We start from the raw sequence: 27,230 nt of genomic DNA, 5'->3' as shown, positions 1-27,230 counted from the left end.
TAAATGTACACCTCTGAATGCTTTAATTGCACTGCCAAGACCTCTACACTTCCAAGAATTCATTCAGAATTTCTGTAATTCCTGCTTGCCCCTACAGTGTTGTAACTTCCATCAGAATAAAGATCTGTTTTCAGTACACACACCATCCTTCCATTCTGGGAAGCAAAATCTTCATTAAACTTACAGACCCACCGATGACAGCCTCCACTGAACACAAGCCTTACTAACTCAGTTAATATTCTGGAGACCTGAAAATTTTCACAGAGGTAAACCATTACTTGCTGAACTTCAAAAAACTTCAGTACTGTTAACCTGGAGGTGCCTAAAGCCTAAGCAGTTATACTTTGCTTCATCTGCAGGCAGGAGACAGTATGAAAACAAGATTTAGTTGGGAAAAGGCAAAGCGACTCTCTTCCACTTGGAGAATTTGCAGACCAAGTGACAGTAACCAGTTCTTTGACCATCAAAGTGGTCAAACCATGAAGTGAGATATTCTGAGAGATTGTGGAACCTGCACCTTTGGAGATGTTCAAAACTGAATGGGACAAGGCCTTCAGCTATCTGATCCAACTTTTAAGTCATCCTTTTGGTCCAGATGTCCCTTTACAATTAAACAATCATTTGGATCTATCCAAAACTACTTTTTTCTCAACTCAACTACAACAACATCCAGATGATAAGGTAGGAATTTGACTTCCTCTACTTCAGGTACTTTCTAAAAAGAGGGGAAGCTGAACCAGGGTGTTCCAAATTATCTGAATTGTTTTGCAATGGCCATAGGAGAATAGCACCTCAGCTTTATGATTCATAAAGACAATAGCTGCTTCAGTGCTATGAAATCCTTAACTCCCAGCTCATGCTTCTGTATTGAGTACAAAGAAGGAGTGCTAGCAGGCAAAAAACCAAAAAAATCACCACTATATTTACCTGCCAAATCACAGTTTTCCTTTGAGGTCTCCCATCGCACTAATGATGAGGCTGATTTGGCTTTGCATATGAGATGTAGCAAAGACACAGCCTGAGGTGATACTGAAGTGGAAAACAGAGCAAATTAAACTGGTTGTCTTCCTGTTTTACAACCAGCTGCAATTACCTTACTGGGTAGTTGCCATCCAAAGAGAACTGTGAACCACACAAACAGGAATAATTTCATTGGCATGCACAGAGTGAATTTTTCCCCAGGTGTAATTTAAGGAGTCCTTAAAATATGCAATTCTATCCATTGCTTTGAGCCTCAATCGCTTCCTACAGTAGTTCTGGTTTTCCTCTACATGAAGTCCTGCAGTTAAATCTACTTTCAGGATGACTGCCCTGATTAATAACTCTATAATGTCTGTACTCTCTGTGGGATAAGACATTTCTTTGTTCAAAAGTGATCCTTTTCCTCTGAATGCTGGCAATTTCAGCACCGAGGGAATGAATCACCACTGCTTGATGCTGCCATTCCCACTGCTGGGATATGTGGTCATGTGAAGTCGTTCTGAGACATAATTTCTTACTCTCCTCAGTCAGATGGGCATTGCTGAAAAACAAATCTACTTAGCAAAACAGGTCAGTATTTTGATTTCCAGCTCACATACTGGATTAAAAGCAAAGATCTCTTGCGTTTTCACACATCAATGACAGAGGCACACTTTCCAGTGAAGAGCAAATATTCTGCGGCCTGACTTGTGTATCACCAATCATCATTTAGCTCACTGCAGAAATCTGAGAATGAGACAGATCTCCAGGTGGCAACCCTACTGATGGGCAATTATGAGTGTCACTGCTTTTTGAAAGGTCATTTTGTCTGGATGTAGAAGAGGATAATTTTAGAAAACATCTCCACAGAACAGGCTAATATTTACCTGCCTACTTCTATCAGAAAAAAAAAAAAAAAAAGAAAAGAAAAAAGAAAAAAAAGAAGTATCTTTCAAGAAAGGATTTAAAGGTAAATAAATTTATTAAACATATATTACAAGAATCCTGTGGAAAACAAAACATTATTAAACTTATGCTGATTACAGAGGGGCAGAATTGTATAGAAAAAATCACCAAGAAAGAAAGGCTGAAGCCTGCATTATCTTATCAGCTCAGCGGGGCCTATTTCACCTGAATTTAAATGACTTGAGTAAGATTATGTAGTGAGTCAGCTCAGAGCCCAGAATAGAACCAAGAATTGTGGCTCATTATCTCTGTCTTTAACCATTAATTTGCACTTTCACAATGAGAAAAAATGGATGTTACTATTTTATTAAGTCCCCCAATTTACTTCTATCATAACAATGCACTGAACAGTATCAGAGGAAAACCACAGACTGAGATCTAAGCCTGACATCCAGTCTGAACTGTGGGTCACTATGAATATGGATAGAAAAGGAGCAATACTTGTGTAAAACTGATGGACCTACAATCTCTACCATTGAATCCTCTATCTTTGATTGTGTTGGGTTTTGTTGTAACTGAAATATACAAATCTCACTTTCAAAACAAAACAGAAAAGTTGCAGAAGTCTCGAAACACACACACACAAAAAGAGATAATAAGTTAGATATCTATTTGTTACTATAAAGGTTCATTCTATCATAAACATACATTTTAAACTTTCTGGTTTGATCTTTAAAATCTCATGAGTGCATACTACTGCCTAGGATACAGCACTGGTAACTGTCTCCCAACACCAAAGGAGTCACTTTGGTCCAAGGGTAGTAGTAAATGGGTGCCATGAAAAGCTCTATTTGTATGGTGCTTTACAGTACAATTTAATGAAACTTTCCAATACTTAAATAAAGAATGTATGTTCTGATAATATTTTGCTAAAGTTAGCATCTAGTAAGGAAGTGAATTAAGTCTTTATTGCTTACAGAACTCTCTCATTTGGTTAAATACAGATTTTTACATGAAATATGCATTCTGGAGAACATTCTCTTTTTTTTCCCTTCTTTCTTTCACACATTTTCTTTTTATTTCCCTCACTCTGAGATTTTACACCTTTTTCATCCTGCAAATGTGAAGGATCTATTTTGGAGTCTGTCAGGATAGTAACAAGTTTCCAAGTGCTGCAAAACCAACTTAGCATGGACTGCATGTGCTCTGTTCTAAAACCAGTACTGATTGACTCCACTCCTCTTCTGGTGCTGCATATTACCAAATTTTTCCTCTGATTTTTCACATCTCAAATTCAAATGCATACTTGAATGCATTTTAAACTATTAGTAGTCACTAAGAACAAACAAGCCTCTGGAAAACCCAGTATGAGCAATCAGATTCAGGTGAGCAGAAAGCTACAGCTTCTAAAAGAGAGGCAGAGATCAAGAATTTTGTTACATCTGCATCTACATCTGCACCGTGAGGTGAACTGGGATGAGCTGGCTGCATTTCCCCTTTTCACAGGATTCATTTCACCCTGTGCTCTCAGTCACTCCTCCTCCCAACAGACAGTGAGGTGCAGCCAAAATGCTTTCACTCCCACTCTCTCCAGTTGCTCATAGAAGATAATAGCAGATAAAGAGTCATTGTTCCATTCCCCACAGCAAGAGTCAGGGGCTGATCACTTCTGAGTGAGGGAAGAGCAATGATTCTCCCCAGTCAGCCAAAAGGCAGGTGAGATGCTCCACTACAGTGAGTTTTACAACCTGAAAATATTGTTCCCAACAGCTTCTCACAGGGCAGACTTCTAAAATTTTTAGTTGATGTCCGAATGTCTTTAAAATGTCACATACAGACAGAGCTATACAAATATATGATTCTATGTTTCCTTGTCACCTTCAAAAGCTCCTTAGTAGACAAACCTCTGAGGCCTGTGGACCACTTGACTGAAAAATCATCAATTAAAGCTATTTCAACACCTGAAATAAGGATGAAAATAAAAGAGGGAGCTGAGAAGGCAACAGGGAACTGTGATTATACAGAACGTGCAGGGTTTCCATATTGTCAGCTTGGAGGCTCAAGGCGAAATTCTCCTGAAAAATGCAGAGATGCAAGAATTACAAGTGATATCAACAAATGATGGCCATCTGACAGAATTTTAAGGTTTCTAAGCCTTAAGCCTTAGATGTCTTTCCTGATGGAGAGAGAAGGGGGCACAAGTGGTGTCATATGCTCTTGCAGAACCTTTTCAACAACTTTGTTTGGTAGAAAGAGTGATTTAATCACTTCACATATTTTCTTGGAAATCATCTTTATTGCTGTGTATACAGACACCTTAGATTGAGCTGAAAGATTCTTTTGATGTTCTCTGTGCCAATAAAACACTGCTTTTAGAAAGTAGATAAAGGCAAGGGAGGCAATAAACCAGTTAAGAAGCTCTTGCATAGAAAAGCAAAACATCTTGCCTAAAGTAAAACATCGAATAATCAGCAAAGTTGGGAGTATGTTTGAGATTCTAAGAATCTTCTTTGGAATGATCTTCTGGAATATGCTTTCTCTGTATTATCAGCAGTTTTTTTTTCCTTGGGATTTAAAGTACTAGTATATACTGGTATAAGCATGGATGAGGCAATCTGTAAAACTAGTCTTCAGAAGACAATGAACTCTTTTTGTATACTGCTTAATGATCTGCATATCACTAGGAACTCATAAAAGATGGCCAAAGAGCCATTATTCTCTGCTATAACTCATAAATTTGGTGCTGTCTTATGAACAACCAGAAAGTTTAAAATTGAAAAAGGGAACAAAATTTGCAGAGATTGTGCATGTCAATCAAGGAACTCATAAGATATTAAAGAAGCCAAGACTATAAAAAATTAAAAATGAAATGGAAAAATTCACGGACAGTAAACAATCTACCAGAGGCAAAGCCACTTGAAAGGCATAATCAGCCAAAGCCAATTTGAAGTGCAGTGTAATTATCACTAACAGTATGACACTGGGTAACAGTGATATCCCCATACAATACTGAGAACTACTTTGCTTTGGATCCCTTTAGCATTTCTTAGAGAATTTGTTTCCTTGGTGGAAAGAGTTGAGGGTGTTGAAACAAGAGCTTAAAATGGGACACAGGTTTTGAATTTCAAAACTTTGTCAAATGGGTTGTTTGCACCTAGCTAAAAATCTCATGAGTCTTGTGGGAGAGTAAGGAACTACTGGGAAAAGTCCCACAGTCTGAGGCATTAGAGCTCACTGTCTTTCTGGGAAACATAAATAGAACCTGGCAAACTGTTACTTCACAGTGGTATGATTGCAGAAAGAAGCATTAGTTGCCTTTGACATTTACTGCTATATCATTGCTACTTACTGAGCCTGAACTCCTGAGCCATTTCTTTGTCCTCTAACAGTTATCTGAAAACAGATGGGTAAAGACATTGTGTGGCTTTAAAGAAGCAGTACAACCTGCACAAGAAAGCAGAGTAAAATTTCCACCTCTTTCTTTCCCGGAGAAAAAGAAGAGAATAATGCATTTTCTTGATAAGAAAATGTTTATTTGTTAATAATTTAATAATTTATTATGTTTGACATGAACAAATGTTCTAATTATGGCAGATTTTGATGTAAGTTACACATAAATGCCTCCTCTACACAGCTCTCTGTTTTCCTGTGTACTTTTAAGTCCTTCTAAATATGATTTTGATAATGCAATCAGCTGCTTGAATAAACATAACCTAATTGAAGTAGTATTCCAAAGAACATTATTTCTATTATTATGACTTTCCTGGTGCACAACTGTAAACAGACAGCTGAATGATAGCAAATGACCTAGATAAATCTGTCTTGATAGCTGTCACTCCTTAGTCTTGACCTTCTGACACTGTTCCAGCTGTGCAATAGCTTGTCCTAGCATTAAGGGAGAGACAATCTCAGGCTCATTCTATTCTGGGAAAACCACTAGCATTTCTCTACAGAGACTCACAATCTCATAAAATTAGTGGACTAAAATGTATTTCTAATATAAAAGCAGAAGAAACATTGAACCTTCCTAAAACTTCTCATCTGGCAGCATAAAAATAAGCAATAAGAAAAGAGTTAAGGTACTAAATTAAATGTTAATCATATTTTACTGACAGCTAGACAATTTTGCATTTGTTTCATAGAGTTATAGAATTCTTGGGTTGGCAGGGACCTTAAAGACCAGAGAATCACAGAACAAGTCAGGTTAAAAGGGACCACAGTGGGTCATTTGTTCCATCCTCCCTTCTACATTGCATCGGATTGTGTCCAGACAATTCTTGAATAACTCCAGTGAGGGAGACTCTAAAACCTCTAAAGCAACCTATTCCAGAGGTCCACAAGCTCCCTGCCACAGGCAGGGACAGTATCCACTAGACCAGATTGCTCAAAGTTCCATCCAACCTAACTTTAACTACTTCCAGGGATGGGACATCCACAGCTTGTTTGGGCAACCTTTTCCACCTTACCACCCCCACAATAAAGAATTTCATACGAATTATCTAATTTAAAATCTGCCCTCTTTCAGTTTAAAGCCATTCCCCCTTGTCCTGTCACTGCATGGTAACAGCTTTGTAGCTCAGAAAGTACAGCCCTCATTAAACCTCATGCCCAAGTAATTCTATTTTCAGTGCCTTTTAGTAAACAGAAAAATGAACATAAATGGCATAAAGTAGTTCTGACAATATATTCATAGTTGTTATCTATATTTCATGTAATTTGAGGCACAATGGCAATTCACCAAGATTATGCTGAGCTACAAAAGAAATCCCAAAGTAATCAGGGAATATATAAAATGGGATGAGAAACTATGACCACTTCAGAATCCTAGTGTAACAAAAAATTCACAGATAAATGTGTATGTTATGAAATATATGCAATAATATACACACATAATAACCACATTGTGTAGCTAAAAATAATGGTCTTAGAATACCAGGTGGGGCCCGCATTCAAGCATCATTTTGCAAATATAGTTAAACAGTTTAGGACAAAACCATGCTATTAATATACATAACTGGAGAGTGAATTTAGATGCCAGAGAGCCCCAAATACTCCCAGATTTTAAAGCAAAAAAAATCCCCATTGTTAAGCTGCAGAAAATGTTACCAAAAGTTTTAAAACCAAATAAACCAGATGTGCTGGAGCAACATCAGCAGTGAAATGCAGCCAAGCCTCTGCTGTTTTTCCACATTCTGCTCACATAATCTGGTGAGAGTGAATAATATTTTATGATGAAGAAGAGAAAGTGGAAAACTTTTCATCAATCTCATTAATCATCACAGCAAAAAGCCAGAAATAAGGCTTTCTGCCCAGAGCATTGCATTTTAAAATTCTTCTAGAATAAAGTTCTCCTAAGAAGAACCCCACCATTTTGTCCTTTCATCCTCACTTGCTCCTTTACATCACGTAAGGAAATCACTGCTTGAGAAGTGTGTTGTCTAACAACAGGCCCACAAGACAGGAATTTTTTCTGAAATCTCCAACTACTGTAGAATTGTACAACAAATTAAATGCAGCTTAACTATAGAGTCTCACTATAAAAATTTAGAAAATACATAAAATGTTACTATATAATTGAGTTTAGATTAAACAAAACCCAGAGAATTTTCTTGAAGTATTGTATGAAGTATATGACTGTGAAATGTAGAGAAGTCTTCTCTCAGATAGACATCTTGAAATCTTTAAGTGTCCTTACATTATTGTGAGCAATGGGTGCTTCTGAAAGGCTACAGGAAGGGAAGTTCTTATTCTGTAAGGTAATATCCTTCTGGGTAGGTCACATCCTAACTAAAGAGTCTGACTAAAAGGTTAAGCATCTGTAATGACCATATTATTAAAAAAAAATTTGAATATAGTAAGATGGTACCTTCCCTGTGCAAAACACCCGGGCCCCTACTAGGTAAGAGTGCCCTACCTGCTGCTCCAAACAGAAGAAAGCTAAAAACCTATGAGAGCTATAGGAAGGAAGAAAATAATTACTTGATATCTGCAAAACCCACTTACCAGTGAAAAATGCTGAGAGCTTAGATTATCTGAATTGTCTCTAAAAAAACCAAGATGCAGAAACAAATGAAAAAAAAATCAAAACAAAGCCCCAGCAAACCCATGCTTGGGTAAATGGTTGCTGCCCACCCAGAGTCTTCTCAATGCTCTCCACACTCAAACTGCATTGGATAGTATCATGTGGCCCAGAAAAAAACCCCAAATAAACCACTTTGGTCTCATTGTTTTCATTGTAATTCAGAAGAGTGAAAGATGTGCAACTGTGAGATCAAATTCTGGATTGAAGGACAGAGATCATGCAGAGTTAATAAACTATTACATTTGGTTTTAAACCAAAGCTAAGCTAAGCTACTCAGGAGCTCTCAAACTAAAAGGTCTCTACCCATTTGATTGACACTTTTCCCTCATAAGCAGCATGTTCATATGTACACTTAGCAAAGTCAGTAAATACAGAGTCAGTTTTATTCTGTGGGATTTTTTAAATTTGAGTAATTGGTTTCTCCTTTGAAAGAATGACCTGTATACACAACTGAGTGATTAAAATGTTCACTTTGGAAAACCAGAGAGCAAAGCACAGGGAGAGAAAAAAGTTGAATTTCATCTTTAAAAATGTGCTATTGACTCAGTGGGTCCAGCATTTCACAAAGCTATGTTTGAGCAGGTATATTTTTTAAAAACAAAATCAGCAGAAGATCTTTCAATCCTCATTCCTTCCCATTTTACTGGAAATTAGTGACAATAGAGCCTTTTGCAGTTATCACTCCTCATTCAGGAGGAAAATTACTTAAACCCATGTATTTGCTGCCTGCTTTGCTAACAGCGCTTTTACTTTCTCACCAAGCCAAAGCCAAAAACCAATCTAATCCACTTTCCTGCCAATACTGAATTGATCCTTATTGTACTTATACCCTAGCTAGGTTTATGTGACCAAAAATCACTGTTTCAGGTCTGTCTTTCAAAGACACTTGTACAGAACACTTCTGCCTGAGTGCTCACTGAGAAGTGGATCATCACGGCAACTTTCCACAGAGCGTCTTGCCCTTGCGCTTTTCTTTTACCTCCTCAAACAGGTCTTGGCTCACAGAAGACATCAAAGGCAGCATCACCTAAGAGTGACTGTATCTTTTTCAAAGAGAAGGAAAACATAGCTAATTTCACATTAGAGGGACTTATGGACATGTCCTTTATGGTCACATAAACAAGGATCTAAAATTTGTCACAAGGAAAACAGAGTAAACAAAGTGGAATTAAAGATAGGGAAAAGGCTTCTTTCTTTCCTGCATAAACTTAAACAATTCTAACGACACATTTTTTAATCTGTGGCTTTAGGAACCAGCCTTGATTTTAAGGCATACTAAGATTTACATGTTTAATAAATGTCTGTAGGAACTAAAATTATATATACTTGAAAGCTGACCTAAAAGAATGCTCAACTGTGTCTAAATAAAATGTAGTGACCTTTACTGTCTTAAGCCCTTGACATCACTGGTAAATCCTACTGGAATGAGGTAGTCCAGGCTCCTCAGAAACACAACGTTTTTTAATAAAGGACACACAGACCTGCACTAGCTCCTCTCATTTCTGTATGGAGTGTTACAGCAACAGATAAGGTACGGAGCAATGAAGCACCTCTCCCCTAAGGAGCATAAAACTGAACGGGCACAGCATGTTCAATGCAAAACAATCTAGTTCAAATAGTGACATTTTCTTCTCCACAACACAAAGTGATCATTTGCGTTCTTGAGAAAGGGGAGCCAAGTCAATATCTGCAAAATGCATCATCAACTTTTATACAGATTGAATTATTGCCACTGTGCTGCGCAAGAGAGGTCACTAAGTCAGCTCTATAATGAATAAAATAAGCTACAGATGAGTAGGGTGGAAGTGTCTCCCTCCCAAAGCAACTTGGGCATCCATACCATTGGAAATTTCCTGAGACCTAGAATAAATAATCTCTTTCTTAGGCTGTGGGTATTAAAAAGCATTGAGACACTGAATTTGGTAGCATTTCTACAGGTCTATGTTTGACAAGACTGAAACAGGTATTACTTACACACTGCAAATTAAAACTTTCACTTGCTTCACTATTCCAGGTAAGATGGAGAACAACTGTGCTACAGACTGCACAAGAATTGTTAAAACTATACATTCTCAGGAAGCAGACTTCAAACACAGAAATATTAACTCACCAGCCCAACACCACACAGAAACTCTAGGGCAGGATGTACTCTTTGTTTGAAAGCTTGCTGCCTGACCACGACAGCACTTGGGAAATCACAACTCTGTTTCAGTGCATTCATCTAAGAAACAACCGTGGACAAATCTGACCATGCATTGACTCTTTTAATCAAAATACTTGAAGTGTATCAAAATCATAACATTCTGAATTTGATGGGAATTCAGAACAAATAAGAACATACTGTCTTGTGACTATAAACTGGAATATACTGGACCTCAGCTATGAAAAAAATTGGAAGATATTGAAATTTAAAGAGAAGATTCTGACAGAACAGGAATATGTTAATTTTTAGCCTATAGACATAACATCTACATAAGTTATGAGTACGTTAACTCTTTTAAATTAAAGAATAAGTGGAAGAGAAAAATATTAGCAACATTTCCCATCTGAATACACCTAAGCAGAACAAACTTCTTTTTCTGAAGGAAAATCACAATAGCACAACCTCCAGTGTTGATGGAAAGAAAAGAGTCTCTGCTTCCTCCCCAGAGGCTCTTGACAAAAGATTTTATAGAAGAAAAAGATGAGACCACATTCCAAAACCACAGGGTCCAAAACCTCACAAATAAGACTCACAATTGATCATCTCAGTGAGAAAGAAGAAGAGGACTGGGAAAAAAGCTGTACTTTAATTTCTACATGAAGGAGAACAAAAAAATTTATCCAATTAAGAAAATATCAACGCCTCAAGCTACCGTATCTTTGATCTTATTCTTTGCCAGAGAAAGGAAATTTCATCTCTTCAAAGCTTCAACCAAGTAGAACCAAGTTAATAAGGAGCAAGAAAACTTAAATAAGAGCCCTTTAGAGAGACCAAGGACAAACTGACAGGTATAATATTTTAATTGATTGCCTACATCAGAGGAATTAAAATAATAATATTTATCTGTTGCAACAACAGTAGTCATATATATTCACTTAAGAATTGAGTGGAATAAAAATATGCAAAATTATAGGAGCTCCATCCTTCTCATTTCTAATTTACCTTTTAGATTTGAAGAGCCTATTTTTTTCTTAACAACATAAATTACCACCACTTAACACACTATTAAAAAAGTATTATAAAAAAAGAAATTTACTAAATTATGTACTTGACTTTTGAGAGAACACAGAGTATAAATTTACAGCATTAGACTGACAGCCACAGAAACCCAGAGGCTGTAGAAATCCTCAAAACAAATGACTTCCCAGCCAGATGTAGTGGGAGCTTTTTCAAACCAACTGTGAAACACATCTCATCCCTTACCCAGAAGCAACCTTACTCCTGAGCCATACCACTTGGTACTGACCTCCCCTAAAATGCTGGCAGTGGGTGGCACAGGAACCTCCTGGAAATGTTGGGGCAGCTGCAATGGTCACAAAACATGTCACCAGGCAGCCTTCCCAAGAGTAGCTAAGTGACAATAACTTTGTCACTACTGGTGACAGCACTATGCAGTGGTACTCAGAAGACCTGAAAAACTGCAAACTGATTTGCAGTCTTTCAAAAGAGCTGAAAACCTTTAAATAAAAAACAAGGAAAAGAATACCACCCCCCCCCCCCAAAAAAAAAACCAACCAACCAACCAACCAACCAAACAAAAACAACAAAAACCCAAAAACAAACCAAAACCTTAGAGGGAAAAAAGAGTTGGCTGTTGCAGGTATGATGAAAAAATAACAGCTTCTTCTAACCTTTATAAGGTCCATATAAGTAGCTCATCCATGTGGAAAGCTTACTTTTGCCAGCTGCCTGATCATTTAGCTCAGGTTGGGAAACTAGTAGCAGTTTCTAGGCTTCATTTATCAGCTGTCTCCTTCAAGCCATTCAAACAGCAAGGGCTGTAGCAAAGGCTAACAGAAAGAAAGACGAATTTTATTAAAGAATGATCCATAAGTACTGTATTTTAAACAATAACCTATGATGATGAACTTCCCTAGCATATACTCATGTGTGAGCCACCAGAGCCAGATTTTGGTACTTGTGCTTGGGTTCCTGTTGCCTCAACTGTGGCATATTCACATAAAACTCCTTTAGTGTGGTACAACCTGGAGTCAATGTAAAGTTAATAAATCCAATGAAAACTCTATGGTAAGCAAGTTCAGAGTAAGATTTTGAAGTTTTTACATGACAGTTGCTTGCCTCAATGGAGGGCAGCACTTTGTCCTGATCTGGCACTTCAGATGACTCTGCCCTCTCTGCTACTACCAAGGATTTGTCATATTTTTATTTATCTTATGGACATGAGTAACTGGTGACTTGGATGGCTGTTAGTTTTACAACATCATGATGCATATCAAACAATACTAAGGTCTTTATTTTGCCTTTTTAAGTGCTTGTTTACAATTTATTTGAAAAGAAAAAAACAACTCAGTAAAGTAATGGGCTGAGTAAAAGAGGAAAACACCAATCATTCTGAGAGAGGAGGGCAGCAGCAGATTATTGAAAATATTGGCCATAGACAATGGAAGCAAAAAAACCAGCATAATTTCTTGCATTGTGAAATCATCTGTTTTGACTTTCATATTATTAAATCCTTCTTGTAGACAAACCAACACTTATGGACTTAGTCATTCCGTAAGCTAATCAGCACCTAATATCTTTTTTATCTGACTTTGAATGATATCCTAACAACTTAATATCAGCTCATACTGAAAGCCAGATTAGCAGTGACAGGTGACAATAGCAATGATTTCTAGTGTGTGTGGGACCATTACTATGCTGTTAAAATATAAAAGGAAAATATTACCTCCTACAATTCTTGCTTTTGAATTTGAGGAAAAGCCCATGCAAAGACGTTTTCTATGGGATCCAGTTTCATCTCCCTTCCCTCATTTACAGTCTGCACCTGGATCAAATGAATGAAATATTTTTGACTTCCCCAGCACATGGCCTAAATCAGCATTCCATTACTATCACAAATCAATGTATTCTGAACCTTAAATATGCACAAACAGTGGTTTTCTAATCAGGAAGATACAATACTCACAGTAGTTTGAACAACCTCAAATGTAACAAAGGAAAGGCTTGGCACAGCCACCTAATGTAAAATATAAATTTTTCCTCTAAAGGGGCCTCAATTTGACTGTTAATTTTAAACCTGTTTTATTAGTTTTGAGGAAATAATGCATGTATTTCAGAATTTTATTCTGCATTTTTAAGAAGGTCTCCAGGCATACTGATGAATGTTGTTATGGAATTTACACTGGTACTATTTTGCTGACCGTAAAATCTCATTGTCCCTTCCTCAGATATTGGTGACAAATGGGTCCTGATGACACTGGTACCAACAAAACTCAGTAAAGGAAACCACTTTGGCTTTTACCTAAAGTACTTTGCATCATGCAGCCATAATAATAGAAAAAACAGCACCAAGATATTTAGATGTAAGTTTTAAATGTACTTACTTTGCAGAAGTAACTAAGAATGGCTATTCCTTATTTTATAGCTGATGAAAACCACGCAGAGAGTCACTGTGTGACATATCCAGAAATACAACTTGTGACTTACTCATGGGGCCGATTCAGGATTCTCTACATTTTGATGCTGTTTACTAGATTGTGGTGTTACCTATATGCTTTATATTACACAGATATTGTCAATTAAAGTATAGTTATATTTTTCATCTCTATTTCCTCTATGTGTATGCTGTATCTCAAGTCATTATCACACTCATTAAAACACAGCAGTTCTGTATCCCATATCAGCACTTAAATGAAGTATGGGGATATATAACAATACAATTAACAGAAGTATTCCCAGTGAATGAGGCCTTGAAAAACAAAATTAACAACGTGAAGCCTTGATGGGAATGATCCTGCACTTGAGGCCTGCACAACAACCACTAGGGCTTTGCATCATGTTTTTTTAAAGAGAACATAACAAGTCTGATAGAAGAAGAAAGAGAGAGAAACTACAGTTTTGAAGCTTCATTTTTATTCAAGATGTAGCAGCACAAGGACATCCAGAGGCAGCCTAGAAAACACAAGTTACACTCAAAAATGAAGCCTGATTTAGTAACTGAATCCATTTATTCTTTCCAAGGTTCTGCATAGCACCTGACATGAGGGCCTTTCTCCTGACTCATGTCTTTCAGAACTTTAGTGATAAAAATAGCAAGTCTCTCTGAACAAAGGAGAGCCCCAAAAGACAAAACAAACCATAAGAAACAGTAAGTTTGCATCTTATATTAGAACTTGCATACTTTCTACTCTTGCAGCAAATGCCTCTGCGTATTTATTTACCTTGGACAAGATGAAAGGTCACTCATTATGTGCATAATAAGCTAATCTCAATTGTAATTATACTGCAGAAAAAACCCCACTTTCATTTGAAGGTTAACTAGATTCAAAATAACCCAGTTCTCATCAGGGTGTTGCATTTATTTCAATTAAGTCAATCAACTTAACAAGGATTTAATTAAAAACAAGTTAGCAAGTCAGAAGAAGTATTTGAAATGCAATTAATAAATATTTTAAATAAGCCCGACATAGTTAAATCAAATATATTATTCTAAGTGCACTAGATTATGACTTCTTTGCTGATGCTCACTTTTGGTCAACAACAAAAAGCATCCCTCAGAATCCTGGCATCAGCTCATCCTTGCAAAGGCACATGAACACAATATCCAGGAGGTGTAATAGTGAACTTTCAAAAATTGGTTAGAGAGATGAATACCTATTTCTCATGAGAGGGAAAACCTAAGGTTTGCCCACACTTTGTTTGCTTTGTTTTAACTGTTGTTCTTCATACAAAATAACTTTTCAAGGCAGTTAAACAAAAAATAAAGTGCCTTTTCACTGAATCTACATATTTCCACGGAGCTTCTTTCCTCTGCAAGCATTCTGCAAGATGTGGGAGAGAGGAGCAAAGCACTAAGAAACAAAACCAGAGAACAATCGATATGAAGAGGTTAGTGCTCCCAAAAAGCATAAGTAATTTACATCAGACAGGTTCCTATTCTGTGTCTTTCCACTGTCTTTTGGACAACTACACATCTCATCCCTGGATTTGCAGTCTAAGAACAACAGTGCTTTGGCCTCTGCTGCCCAAGGCATCCTGACTCAGTCTTTCCAGGGATCTCTATACTATGCAATTCTATTATATTCTTCTCCCTGTGTCTGACATTCCTGGGGAAGAATAAAAGAAAGAAGCAGCACTCCTCACCCTTAACTCCCCAACAACCCACAAGCAAGACTCCTGTTTCCCTTAAGTCATCCTTAAAAATCCTTTATTCTGTTGTCACGAGGGAAGACCAATGTAATATAATAACATACAAGATATAACCATATTCCAAATAAATATACATGGAAATTAAGGACATATATATACCCAAATGAAAGGTTTTGTCTACCTCATTTTTTTCAACTGACTGAGCACATTTTCTTTCATGTTCATGACACATTGAGAACAGAAGAACAAAGGCTAAGATAAGAATGATCAAAAATGTCAGCTCCATTTGGGCAACAAAACTTGAGAAGGCTATGCCTAATTTTTCAGATTACTTCATGTTTTATTGCACTTTTCACCTTCAGACCACAGCTTCTATTAAACTGGCCCCAGCTACACATATAAATGTTCCCAACTTAAGTTAATCAAGCTGCACTTCTTATTAAAAAGTCTGCAGAAAATAAGCAACCCTGAGTGAGGAATTATGCTTGAGAATCTTTACATCTACATAATTTTTCCAGCACCATAAAGGAATTCTGGGCCCTAGGTAAAGCAGGAACCAAATAAACCATGTTACAAACCCAATCCTCTTGGAGTCCTCTACTTTACTACAAGTTGCCACCTACAGTAAATCCAGCTCTGAGCCAGCAAAGGTTCTGTGGAAATTAGGGAGAAGAGCCTCTCTAAGCATATAATTAACCAGATGCATCATAATGTGTATGTACAAAGGTCCTAAATTAATCCCATATGATTCAACTACATGCTCAGCATTCCTAATTTGCAAGTGCTTGACTTTATGGGATTCACAATTCCTTGCCAGAAAGGAAAGGTTATTGGCTTGAATAATGAGTCCAAGTCTAGAGAAGGACATTGAACATGCCATCTGCAGCCCTGCTCTTACCAGCATCCAGTTTTGTAAGGTTTTTTCCTAACACTCTACTGCCTTCCCACCTTATGCACCCATGCCCCTAACTCTAATCTGCCCAGTTCCATCCATTTTTTTTTCACCAGGATCTTTCAACTTAATAAATTTCTTTAGAAATCCTGGATGGGAAGTGTTTTTCAAGAGCTCTCAAATGTACAGATGACTCACTTCAAGCAAGTGATGTGCAACAGAGAAAGAACAGGATTCTTTAATGATAATCATCTTACATCATGTAGGTGACAACCTGCAAGAGAGCCAGACATCTCTACAATATCTCTGTAATATCACCAAATGGTCTTTTATCCCTATTCATCCAGATTACTTTGCAACCAAGTTGTTGTAAATTGGCAACCACAACTTACGCTTTAACCTTCTTATTTCAACTTCACTGAGGCTACTCGAAGTAGTTTGAGAAATACTACACTAATATCCAAAAAACTACATGTATCTGCTAAAAAAAACCCCCCAATCTATGTCTGGGGAATCTCTAGACTGCAAAACAGAAAAAGTTTTGTGATGGCTCATACCAAGTTTTGTGATGCACCCAAACCATTATACCTGTGCAGATAATTTTTCAAGGACTTAAGGAGCATACTTCCAGAAAAATGCATATTAGTATCAATTGCCTCCTGAAAATGGTGATTCTTGGAAAAAAAACGTTTTTCTGGTTTTTCAGCTGGATATCTCTGATCTATCCATAAGTACCATGCCCTGGAAACTTGGTAGTTTATCACAGACAAGGAGGAAAACAACTGTGCATGCTCCTGGTCAAAAATACAAGCAAATGAAGTATTGATGTCTCCACATTCACCTGGTCACTTTGGCTCCTCTATTCCCCCTTCTGCCCCATATCAGAACAAAACAATTAAAACCAAATGAAGGATCCCATATGATTGTGCTACACAGAGTGAATTCTGCTATTCCTGAGAAGAATAACAGAACACTGAAAGCCTTCTGTTCCCTCCCCAAACTTAATCATCTGGATAGAGCTGGTATTTCTGTTTGATTTCTTCCATGCCTTGTAGCAGAAAGGAACATATTGCCCTGAATAAGACAGACACTAAGCAATCAAAGATGTTTGGATGCAGTACAGAATGTGATTATTTTCCCCTTTACCTCTTTGGCTCAATTTATTGCTGCCCACTCTATTTTGCTTTATGAAGCAGTACTGGAGAAAAAAAAGCCTCATTCTTTAGCTGAGATAGTATGTGCTGCTTTGTGAGGCAGTTTCTTTCTCAGCTCAGATAATGCTCAATACCACAGTGCAATAAAGAACAGTTCAATACAACCATTTGCATAGTGAATTATGCAGAATGTTGAATTGAGTCATTTATGAGAGGCACCAGATTTTTGCAGGAATATTATCTGGGATTTAAGTTAGCTGGTTTTGTGTCTTCCTTCAGACTCCATGAAAGTCTCATTCCTTCTCCTATTTTGAAGCAACTAGGATAAGAAATGGTGAATACTGAGTAGCATGAAGGTGAATTGAATTAATTTTAGCTTAGTTGCCATTACTCCCAGAACAGATAATATAAAACAAAGCTTTGTCTCTCATTCAGAGGTAATTAAAGATAACCCTGGTACCATGTTATTGAAAGTCCTTCATATCCGCATTCCCAGTGTCCATGGAAGCTCTCTGAAATGCAGCTTTATTAGCTGACTTAATATTTTGCTCATTCTGCTGAGGAAAAATAGTGGACTTTGTTTTAAGGATGTTTTCATGGCTTTCCTCTAAACCTGCAGCTCACCAGTCTCCATAGAGAGAGGTGAGCTCTCTCTATGGAGAGAACCAGTTTTCCTGTTTCAAAACAGGAAAACTGGTTCCATACATGCTGCAAAGTAATAAAGAAATTTTCGGTACAGGGTGAAAATATTTTCTTCTTAGGAAACCCCTAAAAATAGAGAGTCCCCACAAAAGTAGAGAAGGGGAAATTTTCTACAGAGGGGTAACAAACAAAATCATAGAAAGCATATGAAAAACTCTGGCTTACTGTTTTGCTTGGATGAAGGATACATATATAGGCCATCCCTAAAAGTGTTTTTTCCTAATGTAATATTTAAATATTTCAGTGAGGAAGATTGCAAGCATAGCCTGCCCTCTTTGTGCAATACTTTATACAGCAACAGATATTGACAGTACTTCCCAATTAGCTTATTTTTAAAAATTAAATTTAAATTAAAACATTTCCCTGTAGAAACAGTTCTAGATCTCTAACAAAAGTTCCTGCCCTCCAAAATACGTTCCTCAACCACTGCTGAAAAGTGCAGCATTCACAGTTAGACACAGCAGTACATCTGAGACATGAGTGACATTTATTGAGTCGTGTAGACCAATTACTTCCCCACATTTCACAGAGTAACACTTGCCTCTTTTGTAACTGCATCACATTGCCAGATATCCATTCATTTTGAGGTCCAAACATAGGCACTGCTATTCCAGCTGCATAACTGCTAATTCCCCATAATTCATTTATAAATCTCATGTTTCCTGATAGCAGAATTTCATGCTTGCATTAAATTTGGATCAAATTTAATCTTATCACCATTGTGACAGACATACCAACTCCTGACCAAGAACCATGCTGTATCTCCCACTGCTGCACCTGGGAAAGGGGCTTCATCCCTTGTTTTCCACAGATGGCCATGGAACACTGAAGTCTCTGTGCCTGATGGAGTGAAGAAATATTCACTTTAAGCTACCGTGCCAAATAAACCACCCTAAGTGAGAGCAAGAGCAGTACCAGTTCCATATCTATATTTAGCAATTGAAGCTGACTAAACATGAAGGGAAGCACTACAGCAGTAGTACAGTATGAAATGTACATTGACTGAGAGTATCAAGTGTTCCAAGAAAAATTTCTTTCAGGGTTTCCCCAGTAGCGGAAATACTTACAAACAGCTATAGGAACTGTATGTTTCCAGGTAGCACTAACAGAAAAATTTACAAGAAAAATTTTCAGTTTCAGGTGAAAATGTGAACAAAAAAAAAATCAGCTAAATAATTTTAAATAAAACTGCTACTCAACAGGAAGGAAAAATAGATTCATCAATCATATGTTCACTACTTCTCATTTTTATTTAGACTCAAAATGAGATGGATGTCACAGACAAACACACCATACCCACCTATTATATTTGACACTGACATTATTTACTGTGTATTAAAAAGAATTCTTCTGGCACTTGCATACAATCGTGTCAGCTTTAATTGCTAAGATGCACTGAACAGCTCTTCTAAACATAGAAAAAATTTACATTTTAAAAGCAAATCAAAGGCACAAACAGGTGGAAGCACTCCATTGTGCCACATGAGACCCTTGTTCCTACAGCTGCAAACCACCACAAGTGCACATCCGCTGAAATATCAGCTTGGGAGTAAAAGGAAAGAAGTATGGTGATGAATCCTAGAGTCCACAAAAAACCTCCAAAGCCAAGAGTGCAAGTTTTATTCCAAAATACTGAAACAACATGCTTGAAAATGAAAGGATCTTAAAGTTTAAAAAGTTATGTACATAAATAAGCCAGTTACTAAATTATATCATCACATGCAAAAAAGGAGATACGGTCTAAGGCAAACAACTAAAACAGGCTTAGAGCTATTGATAACAACATCTAATCACTGACAAATGCAAGGATTACTTGGGTGAGGTTCACAAGAGACGATGTACAGTGTGGTATTACTTACTATTTTTATCAGTGAGCTAGATGATGGAACAAGGAGTAGGTTTTATTAAATTCAGAGATCATACTAAGCTGGGAGGGATTACAAGCATTTTGGAGGCCATGAACATAATTGAAAAGGCACTCAAATAAACAGAAATTGTCTGAAAGCTGCAGCTCTCTTACAAATGTGTATAACACACTGCAGAAATACAAGAATGCTAATTTGCACAAATTCAGGACAGAAATTAAGCAAAAGTTTGACTGCTGAAGATTCCACAAAATAGGACCTAACTACAATTTATCACAAAATGAATGTACATTATCTGTTGTCCCACTCTTAAATAACAAAAATCAGTCATCCCACTGAGATGTATAAACAGTCTTCTGCACATGAAGTAAATTTCTACTCTCCTCTGGAAACTTCAGTGGAGAGTTCACTGGGGCTGTGCTGACCTTGGTCAGTAAAGGAAGCTGCCTGTAATTGATCAAAAGCTTCAGCTGATCAAACTTGATTCACACATGGATTGGGTAATTCTTGCAACTCTTGGCAAGATTCCTGTTAAGAATAACTAAATGGTAAATTGGGGATAACATATCTAGAAAGCATAAATAGCTAACCTGTTTTTAGATTGGATAAATTACCCTAAAAGAATCTAAGATCTAAGCAAGCAGCTTACATCCTTTATGGAAAAATGAGTTTATACTAAAAAGAATAGTGATGAGTTGAGCCTTTCTTCTTAAAAAAAAAAAAGAAAAAAAAAAGAAAAAAAGAAAAAAAGAAAAAGGAAGGCTCCAGGTGGATTGATCAATATAAGTGTATCCTTTCTAAAAGAACCGAAACCCTATAGGGCTTGCAGAGAAATGTGGCTGGGGAGGAGAGAACAGCAAGAGTGGAAATGAACAGATGGGGAGATAACGGCAGACTGGCTGATGGAGCAAAGCAGCAGACAGAGAAAGAAAGAACAACTGGCAGGGAAGGCAGCTAGTGGGAACAGTAGGCAATGGTCCTGGCTGGCAGGGAATTGCTGGAGGTGAGTGCTGTGAGCGTCAAGGTCAAAAGCATCGCTCCAGTGAGGTGTACCAATGCAGCCAATAAATGGCAATCCTCTGGGACAGACAAAAGAGCCTCAATACTCGTTTCAGCAGCAAGATAAAACCTGCCCCTAGATGGACTCTTCTTACCAAGGGGTCTTCAAACTTATTTATCCCATTGACCTTGGTGGCTGTCCCTCAGCATCAGGGAAAACAGCTATCATACCTCCTAGGTCATACTGCACTACGGGAGAGCATTTGGTGCCCATGGTACACGACAGGGCTGGTTTGTGCACGAGTGCTGCACCTCCACTGCTCAGAATGATTAATCTGGGAAGGCAACAATCATGCAGAGGAAAAGCAGGTGGTCATTCTCATGCTGGGTATATGCAATGGAGAGGAAGTTTACAGGTGTGCCAGGATAAATCAGGCATGGTTTGGAAGGGGCTCTTGATAAACAGTTTGAAAACCTGGTAGATTTATCTCTCCTATAAGAAAGGAACACTTAGCAATCTTCTCCACAGTAATCACAAACAAGAGCAGAATTGATCTGTGATGTAATTGAAATGTGATTCAAGACTAAATGCATGAAGGTTTGTCGTGTTCTCGTGCAGACTTGGAGTGGAATTCACTTGGGAGACTTTGTCACTTGCAGTTTTGTCATGCTGTCTTGTTCCCATTAGCTGAGTCAGGGGAGGTTTAGGTTGTACATCCAGAAAAGGTTTTTCACCCACAGGGCAGCCTGGCACTGAACAGGCTCCCCAGGGAAGGGGTGACAGCACCAGCCTGACAGAGTTCGAGAAGCATTTGGACAATGCTCTCAGCACATGGTGTGACTCTTGGGGTGTCCTGTGCAGGGCCAGGAGCCAGACTACATGATCCTGATGGGTCTCTCCCAACTCAGGACATTCTGTGATTCTGTAACATTTTACTGTCTTTGTGAATGAGCAGATTCAGCTCACAGAAACTGACCTTAACCATACAGCTTGAATGCACACTTTCATTCTACCATCACAGCATAATTTATTGGTACTTCCTATTGGCTTGTCAAGTATCACAACTATCTGCCTGAAAGTATTTAGTTTCCCTGATTCTTCTTCAGAGACTTCTGCATTAAGAGTATAATTTTCTTTAGCAAGTAATGGTACTGAGAATTTCTGGTTTTAATTTAAGAAGCAAACAAAGTTAGTGGGTTCTTACTATTTTTAAGGTGTATCCACTTGCTTGGAGGAAAATGCGGTGAGGCTTACAGTGCTCACTTGAAACATAACACAAAACTTCATAAAAAAGAAAAACAGATTCTACAAAACTTTTTTTTTTCTCCTGCATGGCTAAGGCTTTGTTTGTCTGGAGGGGAACAAGGACAAAAAGAAGAGGAAATAAGGCAGCATTTACTCTGTAGAAGAAAAAAACACAATTTACAAAGAGATTCAGAAACACTTGATTAGCAGAGAGTAAAATTAAGAAAAAAGCTATACTTCCAGCTGTCACAGCTAAAACCACCTGGCTGTCAGCTCTAAATCTTCTAATTATTAGCAAGAAAAAATGGGGTTGAGAAAGTTGCTTTTTCTTATTTTCATAAAGACTTAGAAATAATTGTCCTTGAAGGAATCTTGAAAGTTGTTAGCAGTTTTTGATGCCATCTGTACACCAATAGCAGGTCTTTTGTTGTTTTAAGAGCATGAAACAGCATTGAACTCTCCAGCACTTTAAATAGATTTTCATGGGATCAAGAAAAAAGGGGGTGGTAGGTGCAAGATCTCTAAAATAAATACTTTGTTTTCAAATAGAATTATATAATTTATATCATGTGTGGATCTGCAAGAAGAGATTTAAATTGTATTATGAGTTACATATGATACACAAGCCTATACTAGGAGAGAGTTCTGCCATCCATTTTCCCACAGAAAACACTCTAATGGAGTTTGTCCATATTTTAGCTGATGATCTCTGTTGCAACACTGCGTTCTGATTATTTCTACTTACAATGACATCTACTTTATGTAGCCTGTTTGAATAACTTTGGATAAACAAAGAAGACGATGTACAGAAATAAATATAATCTACATAAATGAAATAAAAATATAGCCCACAATAAACTTATCTATAGAATCACAAATAAAGACAAAAATTACTTTTTGTAAATTTTCACATGAGATCTGCAAGTCTTTTTTACTTTTTAAAATTAAATATATAGTTTTTGATGACTAGTGTCAAAATACCTGGTAAAGCTACTCCTGCAAAAATCCCAATGACTTTTCACTGTGGGAGCCAAACCCAAGGCTCCAACATTTCCATTTTTTTTGCTAAGATAGTGCATTATTCAGGTTTACTTTTTATAGGTTGGGATTTGTAACTTGCCCACAGGAAAAAAGAAACAATCAAAAAACCTTAAAAACCCTAGTGTCCTTCCTTACACAAACTGAGCTTCCATGTATGAGTGGGCAGCTCTCACCCCCGGTGCCAGCAGATTTCTCATAACAGAACCTGTAGAAACTTCCCGAAATAAGTGAAGGAGAGAATTAAATAATTTTTAGCTAGAAGGATACTTGGGGCAAAAGGAGGCCTAGGCTTCTGTTTCTGTAGCTATGCACAAATACCTCTTCTGACTTAAGGACAGGAAACAACCTTATCTCCAAGTGGTTACACAGCACGTAAATACATTACAAATTATTATAATTTTTATAAATATTTTATACATGTTTATAAAACATGTTTATAAATAAAAGCCAGTACTTTCCCCTACAAGGTACAATGGGGACTGTTGTGAAAATCTTTCTAATTTTTTCTAAAGTATCAGGCCTGCCTAAACATTTGATCAGGAATTAATATTGGGAGGAGTCAAAAAGAAACAAAAGCTTTTTGAAATGAGATGAAGTGAAAAATTCCTAAATTGATTCACTTTTTGAAGCCAACAATTGCTAATAGGTTTTCTCAGTGAAACAGGCTTATGTATTTGAATATTACGGCTATTTACATTTCCTCTTGCTTCTTGTTTTCTTATTATATTTCTTACCATACAAGTGCAGAAGCACACAATCATGAAAGAGAAAAGTAATGAAACCAGTTTCTCTAGAACTTTGCTAACTACCTGAAAACTACACAGTGATGTCTCAAATTTTACCAAGTTTTTGGGAGTTTTTTAATGAGGAAAATATGGATTTAATGGACTTTGGATGTTGTGTGGCAGCTAATGGATTTTGCGTAGATGCAAAATGAAATATTTCTAAATAAGGTCAAAGTATTTCCTTTCAAAAGCATCAAAGCAATCATCAAAGGCTTAGCTGTTTTGACTTAATATTACTGCAAGGTAAGAGGCAAGAACATTTGAGCTAAGTGCTACCTCTTTATCCAGCTTCACTGGGTATACCAATAGCCAGAATCATTAATGCCAGAGCAACAGAAATACAGAGAACATCTAATTTCCACTAATCCTCAAAACCAAAATACTTATCATCAATTTATTAATTGTGATTTCTACAACAAATACACAACATAAACTATGACACTTGTCTCAGTTTTACAAGCATTTTGGTGATTAAGATGCAGTAGACTAGCCTTCATCAAAAACCTACATTTAGTAAGGCCACAGTGTGACCAAAAAAAGGAGACAGCAGCCGAACCAAATGCAAAAAATGCATATAATTGTGGGGTTTTTTCCATGCTGATATGCTCAGGTGAAAATTATATTAAGGCCACCAAGCTTTATAGAGCATTTAATTTTTCTGTTGTCAGGAACAAGTTCAGACAACGTTACAGCAAGTTTACCTTTGATTCTTGACTATTACCTATAGCAAGTAAGTTTTAAAAAATAATTTTTAAGTGAATGCATTCCCATGAAAAGAAATTGGCTGGTAAAAGATGGACTACAATACTTGGTTGATTTTCCCATGCTGGAGACAAGTTATTGAACACTTATAAAAATACATGAACTGTCTACTATAAATGATTTTTTGAATGATGGCCATAATGCTAATTTGCAGGAGTAACCTCAGATACTTCAGCTTTAGAACTGAACTTCACAGATACTTCAGCTTTAGAACTGAACTTCACAAAGAAGTGAACTGATCAAGTATGTTTTACATTTGAGGCTTTTAATTACAAGAACTTGTTCAGTCTTGTTAATTATATTCCACCCTCTCTCTCAAAAGGCAGGAAATGAGGAACAAGGAGAAGAAAAAAGGCAGCAGGGACTAAAAGCATGAGCAGGGACACAGTATTTCAAATTCTTAAGCTGACACATTTTTTCACAATTCATTTTTAATCAATACAATCCATGCATTCTTTTTGAGCATTCAGCCATATGTAGAGCAAAAACCTAGTGGGGTCAGCAAAAGAAACCTCAAATATAGGTTTTCAAATCAACCATAGAGTTGTATGTTTAGCAGTATGTGTTAATAGCCAGACAGATGAGGGAAAATTATCTTGCAATAAAACTTTCAAGACAATGCCAGCTACACTTATTTTCAACTACTCTTCTGCTCCCTGCTGATTCTACCTGCCAGAGTACAGAGGAAATACATAAACTTCAAGGTTTGATGCTTTTTCAAATTAGCCACCTTCTCCAAGCGTCTGAAAACAGCTACAAAGAAGCTGCAGTCAATGCTGTAATTGAAAGTTGTGCCTCAAAACTTCCCCCACATACAGAAAGGATAAACTGTCAACCCATTACTGGTGACTTCCTACAAGAGCAGAGTTAAAATACGGGAGCATTCAAGTCGTTGTCCTCAGAAGACCACATTCACTTGCATATTTATCATCACCTCGCAGCCACCAGTCCATGAGAAAAAAAAGCTCGGTTAAGAACGCATGAATAATAAAACAAGAACTAAATCTGCGGCAGCTGTGACAGGTATAACTTCTCTCATAATGAAGCAGGTGTCAGCAAAAAGGTACTGCTCTAAGTCTAGGCAAATCAAATGTCATCATCTTATTCACAGACATTCTTACTGACAATTCAGCTGCAATCATCATACCAATCCAAACCCACCTATAAAAATAGCCCACTTTTATAATTTTAAACTTACTCTTAATGAGTAACTCACAAATTCTGCATTTATGGCAATAGATTGAAAAATATCTGTCAGGTTTTCTGTGATTGTATTATCCATGTTCCTAATGAAAATAAGCATTGTTCCAAAGACAATTATATTTCAGCTAGTTTTTCTAGGTAATAAATGCAGAATTTATCCATTTAACTTGAGAAAGCCAATGACATACACATTAATACAATCACAGAATTATTTGGGTTGCAAGGGACATTTAAAGTTATTCATCCAGTTCCCATCCCCCTACCACAGGCACCTTGCACTAAGACCAGGCTGCTCAAAGCCCTGTTCAACCCGGCTTTGAACACTTCCAGGGATGGGGCATCCCCAGGTTCTCTGGACAGTCTGTTCCAGTGCCTCATCATTTTCACAGTAATGGATTTCTTCCCAATATCTAAATCCACCCTCTTTCTGTCTGAACTCATTCCCCCTTATCCTACCACTCACTATATGCCCTTGTAAAAAATCCCTCTTCAGCTTTCTTGCAGGTCCCCTTTGGTACTGCTGGGACAGGTGTAACAGACCCTCCCAGCTGCAGCTTTTGCTCCCAGACAAGCAGCCACCATTCTGCCACCAGGGACAGGTATGATGAGTGCTCTTAGCCTCAGCAGATGGCCACAACCAGGTTTCTGGGTTATGTGCACTACGAGTCTCTGCAGTCAGCCTTGGAACAACATATTTCCTCCAGCATCTGGACATCACCATTAAACACACACAGGTGATTAAGATTTTTAAGCACTGAATTTTGGAAACAGTAAATGAAGCTAGATTAACAAATTAAAAAGCTTTTATTCAGTCCCATCTCTGCCACAGAAGTGACAAAATGGAGAAAGAGAGAAAATTACATTGCTCTTTAATAACAACTTAGGACAATCTAATATGATATGCCTTTGGTTGAGGATTCATTGATCCTGACAATATCACCACTACAGACTTTGATATGCTGTTCACAACTTGCCAATTACCATTTACAAGGACACAAATGCTCAGTTTGGAAATTATTCTTTTTCATTAAAATGAGGTTAGCATCATTTTAGTTAGAGAAATAAACTTTGTAATATTTCAGGTAACTCTCCTTCCTAGCCCACATTTAATTCAAAGCATAGTATGGGGGGTTTTTTTTTGCAATGGACAGAGGCATTTTATAAATAATGAAGATTATGTGGTAGCAAGTCACAAAACCCCAAAAAATCTCACTTAAAATGAAAATGGGACACAGAGGTGAACACCAGGAAAAAAAGAATCACCTACATAGTACTATGAAAACATGGATATTTACCACAGATCATCTACTAAACCAAAGAA

At 37.3% G+C, this 27,230-nt stretch overlaps 1 protein-coding gene across 7 annotated transcripts in view; it reads right to left on the bottom strand.

Annotated features, from left to right (window-relative positions):
* The window catches only part of DLGAP1 (DLG associated protein 1), a 401,105-nt gene that overhangs the window by 325,608 nt on the left and 48,267 nt on the right, over nucleotides 1–27,230 (bottom strand). The window contains exons 2-3 of one of the 7 annotated variants that reach the window (XM_064434357.1): nucleotides 12,838–12,936; nucleotides 11,783–11,941 (exon numbers count right to left, since the gene is read on the bottom strand). The exons of 5 other annotated variants lie outside the window; for them this stretch is intronic. The gene's annotated coding sequence lies outside the window, so the exon portion shown is untranslated. Of the gene's footprint in view, nucleotides 1–11,782; nucleotides 11,942–12,837; nucleotides 12,937–18,742; nucleotides 18,849–27,230 lie in introns of all 7 variants that reach the window. One more of the 7 variants, XM_064434359.1, reaches the window with a different exon arrangement.

The sequence above is a fragment of the Passer domesticus genome, chromosome 1 (assembly GCF_036417665.1).
Source record: "Passer domesticus isolate bPasDom1 chromosome 1, bPasDom1.hap1, whole genome shotgun sequence".
NCBI classification, from domain to species: Eukaryota; Metazoa; Chordata; class Aves; order Passeriformes; family Passeridae; genus Passer; species Passer domesticus.
The sequence above is the reverse complement of the archived record's forward strand: the minus strand, read 5'-3'. Positions and strand labels throughout refer to the sequence as shown.